This window comes from Schistocerca serialis, unplaced genomic scaffold (genome assembly GCF_023864345.2).
Source record: "Schistocerca serialis cubense isolate TAMUIC-IGC-003099 unplaced genomic scaffold, iqSchSeri2.2 HiC_scaffold_347, whole genome shotgun sequence".
NCBI classification, from domain to species: domain Eukaryota; kingdom Metazoa; phylum Arthropoda; class Insecta; order Orthoptera; family Acrididae; genus Schistocerca; species Schistocerca serialis.
The window spans coordinates 30,001-35,000 of NW_026047919.1; the positions used below are offsets into that span (position 1 = coordinate 30,001).

At 52.2% G+C, this 5,000-nt stretch overlaps 1 non-coding gene across 1 annotated transcript in view; it reads right to left on the reverse strand.

The window, feature by feature from the left end:
• Positions 1–195, reverse strand: part of LOC126445623 (small subunit ribosomal RNA) — a 1,909-nt gene extending 1,714 nt beyond the window's left edge. The window contains exon 1 of the ribosomal RNA XR_007583032.1: positions 1–195. This exon is cut by the window's left edge and continues 1,714 nt beyond it. This is a non-coding gene — a ribosomal RNA (small subunit ribosomal RNA).
• Positions 196–5,000: the final 4,805 nt, after the last annotated feature.

A 5,000-nucleotide genomic window follows, 5' to 3' on the forward strand; every position in this document is an offset into this window, starting at 1 on the left:
TCTCTGGTCGGGACTCTGTTTGCATGTATTAGCTCTAGAATTACCACAGTTATCCAAGTAACGTGGGTACGATCTAAGGAACCATAACTGATTTAATGAGCCATTCGCGGTTTCACCTTAATGCGGCTTGTACTGAGACATGCATGGCTTAATCTTTGAGACAAGCATATGACTACTGGCAGGATCAACCAGGGAGCTGCGTCAACTAGAGCTGAGCAGCCGGCCGCCCGGGAGTGTGTCCCGGGGGCCCGCGCGAACACGCAAGCGTCCGCTCAATTATTCTGCAAACAGGAGGAGGCTGAGCTCCCCTGCACAACACACCTCGAAACCCTCTCAGGTCCCGGCGGCGCGCAGCGCCGTCCTAAGTACTTGGTCGGGTTCGAGAGAGGCGCAATCGCCCGGAGTTAGGCGAGTAGACGCTTTAGGTGCGACCACCCGTGCTCCCAACTGAGCTTGCCGCTGCCGACAGAGGCCCGGGAGCGTGCTGTCGTGGCATTGCCGGCGGGAGACAACACGCGCCACCTACGGTGACCGGCAGCTCCAACGCCAGCGCCACAGAAGGACAAAAGCCCTACTTGGGTGCCGAAGCGAACTCTCCCAGCACAGCGCACGCGCCAACACGTCCGCACAGCTGCGATACAAACCACCTGCGAGAACCGCTGGGGCGACCGAGCAGCAGACGGCGTCGCGGCGCCGAGCGCCGGGCGGCGGCGCATCCTCAGCGCACAAAGTCCTCAATCGGACCAGCACACTGCAGATGGCCACCGCGCTTCGCACCGGGCCCGCGAGGACCTACTTTGGCCGCAAGGCGCCGCGAGCAGGGGGCGCCGGCGCGCAGCTGCGCCGCCTGCCGCGTCCGTCGGCCGGCGCGCCTGCCACCGGCCGCCCCCACCAGCCGGCTGTAGCGCGTGCGCCCACGCACCGCGCTGCCAGCACGCCGGGCGGCCCCCCCCTCACCGGCCGGGGACGGTCCCACCCAGCCACCGCCGCGTATCGCCTCACACCCAGATCCCCTTTCACGTTCGTGGGCATGGTGGGTCCCCTTTCACGTTCGTGGGCATGGTGGGTATCCCTGAAACAACCGGTTAATAGCTCGACCGATCGTCGCCAACACTGATTCACCTCTAGCGAGAACAACCGCACCACAACGGGTTACCGGTTGTTCATTTGCGTAACGTCACCAGCAAACGTACACGTCCATCGCCATTTGCAACGAGTATTGCATGCCTGTGTCAGGTGTCACAACACACTACGTCTGCCCACATAGACGCAACAACATGTGCACGCCTAGAGAACACGTGGAAGGTAGACCCCGTACGTATGCGGTGTCCATTGCGCGAACGACTGTCAGCCCGCCTCTGCAGCATGTCGCAGATGTGGAACGCGGTGCAACATGCTATCACGGTGTGTGAGAAGAGACGACTACGTCCGAATACACGCTCCACTACATCAACAGACTGCTCATGCTGATCGCCATCCAGGGCGTCCGTTCCTCCCACACGTCTGTATGGCGTACCACACTGCAATCCAGCTCTTATAGGGAGACGACACGTAGCTGCGTGCACAATATTTGGACTGTATGGTCCGCCGTTGCTAGGCGCTGTCGTCATACGGTCACATGGGCCACGATGTATCATTCAGTACATACGGAGCAATGTGCAGTACAGTTTGTGGGTTTTGCGTACATCGGCGGACAGGTGACAGGCCGTACCACAACGTAGGCTGAGTACGTCGGCATGCGAAGGGCATTGAACATGCAAACTTCTCACCGACCAGCTTGCGAAGGCAGGGGGGAAGGGGGGGGGCATGTACGTCCTGCTGCTATCCACACTACAGTGTATAGCAGGAGCATGTGGAAAGTCAGCAACACCTGCAAGGTGTTTAACATGACGCGATACACAGGGGACCGGGCAGTGCGAGTAGCGAACTATATTGCGAGGGTTGCGGTTAGGCAACACTACACTACTTTAACGGGTTGCATAACAATTACAGAGCAGGTTCAGCGACAACGTGCGTCAGGTTAAGGCGCAATATAGTTTAGGTTACGGCGCACTTTAGGTTAGGTTAAGGCACATTATAGGTTAGGTTAAGGCACAACATGGGTTACGTTAAGGCACAACATGGGTTACGTTAAGGCACAACATGGGTTAGGTTAAGGAACAACATGGGTTAGGTTAAGGCACAACATGGGTTAGGTTAAGGCACAACATGGGTTAGGTTAAGGCACAACATGGGTTAGGTTAAGGCACAACATGGGTTAGGTTAAGGCACAACATGGGTTAGGTTAAGGCACAACATGGGTTAGGTTAAGGCACACCATGGGTTAGGTTAAGGCACACCATGGGTTAGGTTAAGGCACACCATGGGTTAGGTTAAGGCACAACATGGGTTAGGTTAAGGCACAACATGGGTTAGGTTAAGGCACAACATGGGTTAGGTTAAGGCACAACATGGGTTAGGTTAAGGCACAACATGGGTTAGGTTAAGGCACAACGTAGGTTAGGTTAAGGCACAACGTGGGTTAGGTTAAGGCACAACGTGGGTTAGGTTAAGGCACAATGTGGGTTAGGTTAAGGCACAACGTGGGTTAGGTTAAGGCACAACATGGGTTAGGTTAAGGCACAACATGGGTTAGGTTAAGGCACACCATGGGTTAGGTTAAGGCACAACATGGGTTAGGTTAAGGCACAACATGGGTTAGGTTAAGGCACAACATGGGTTAGGTTAAGGCACAACATGGGTTAGGTTAAGGCACAACATGGGTTAGGTTAAGGCACAACATGGGTTAGGTTAAGGCACAACATGGGTTAGGTTAAGGCACAACGTAGGTTAGGTTAAGGCACAACGTGGGTTAGGTTAAGGCACAACATGGGTTAGGTTAAGGCACAACATGGGTTAGGTTAAGGCACAACATGGGTTAGGTTAAGGCACAACATGGGTTAGGTTAAGGCACAACATGGGTTAGGTTAAGGCACAACATGGGTTAGGTTACGGCACAACATGGGTTACGTTACGGCACAACATGGGTTACGTTACGGCACAACATGGGTTACGTTACGGCACAACATGGGTTACGTTACGGCACAACATGGGTTACGTTACGGCACAAATTAGGTTAGGTTACGGCACAAATTAGGTTAGGTTAAGGCACAAATTAGGTTAGGTTAAGGCACAAATTAGGTTAGGTTAAGGCACAAATTAGGTTAGGTTAAGGCACAAATTAGGTTAGGTTAAGGCACAAATTAGGTTAGGTTAAGGCACAAATTAGGTTAGGTTAAGGCACAAATTAGGTTAGGTTAAGGCACGATATAGGTTAGGTTAAGGCACGATATAGGTTAGGTTAAGGCACGATATAGGTTAGGTTAAGGCACGATATAGGTTAGGTTAAGGCACGATATAGGTTAGGTTAAGGCACGATATAGGTTAGGTTAAGGCACGATATAGGTTAGGTTAAGGCACGATATAGGTTAGGTTAAGGCACGATATAGGTTAGGTTAAGGTACGATATAGGTTAGGTTAAGGTACGATATAGGTTAGGTTAAGGTACGATATAGGTTAGGTTAAGGTACGATATAGGTTAGGTTAAGGTACGATATAGGTTAGGTTAAGGTACGATATAGGTTAGGTTAAGGTACGATATAGGTTAGGTTAAGGTACGATATAGGTTAGGTTAAGGTACGATATAGGTTAGGTTAAGGTACGATATAGCGTAGGTTCAGATACACATTGTTGTAGGGAAAGGTGTATTGGGGGGGGGGGGCGGCAGGTTCGTTGATAGTGATTATCGTAATTGGATGCCTGCGGTATTATCCGATTTGTCACGTCAGGATGCACTTTTGGCTCATGACAGGCGGCGCTCCGATTCCATGGTTGTGGCAGATCTGTGTCTTTCATTCCTGCCATTGTTTGTGTGCTGTGACAGGAGGCAGTATTGTGATGTTGGGTGCACCACTGTGTAGGACATGTGTGGGTGTTCGTGGCTTAGCTGAGCAATGTGCGGATGTCGGAAGGGTGGGATATTGTGTTTTCTGGGTGGACCTCCCGGTCTGGTAATGATAGTGTGGATTGTGTCATGTGGCGGAGAGGATGCACTGGATGTTCTTCCATGCTGGTGGTTAGATATTGTGTGTGATAAGAGAGTAGTGTGTGATAAGAGTGTCTGGCTGACGTGTGGTTCTCATTGTGTGCAGAGTCTTTCAGCATGTATAGGGACGGTTGTATATATTATCTGTATTCTGATGGCTCTGCATCTATTACTAATCAGTGCCGTGTATACGGTTACTCTAGTTCCAGTCGAAACTGTTCTATCTCTGTACATTAGTGACACTGCGGCTCCACTATGTTGCCGCCCCTGTCGGCCGTTTCCCCCAGTGTATGGCTAATGATTATCAGCAATCAGTCTATTAGTCAATACCGGTAGTGTGACGACGTCAAATGTCCGGGATGGGGGAAGCTACACCCTTCCCGTGGGTCAGGGCCTAGAAAGACTCTTCCCACGCAGGAGACTCGGACTGTCGTTACTCTTCCGAGACATATATGTGCCCAGCGTTTTTTTGCGGCTGCGAGTGCAACGCCAGGAGGCTCGGACTGTCGTTACTCTTCCGAGATATATATTTGCCCAGCGTTTTTTGCGACTGCGAGTGCAACGCCCACGGGTGCCGACATGGATGGGGCGCTTCCTAGCTGATGGCTCAGCATGAGAATCCGTACAGTGAGCAATGCGATCGCGTCTGTAGCTTGTACGTGGTACAGCTCGCAGCTCATGAATAGGGACAGCGGGAATGTCGCATATTGGAAATATCTCTTCATGAAACGCATGTTATAGGTGTGAATTGCACCTTACGAGTGCGGGAAACGTCCGCCGTTCATCCGCTGGCGATGCGAGTTGGGCGGTTGGGGTGGGGCACGAACGGGTGCAGGTGGTGTGATTGCCGGTCCACGACTTCGTGCGGCAGAGGCACTGGCGTATGGGTGCTGTGGTCGACAGAGGCTGCATGCTT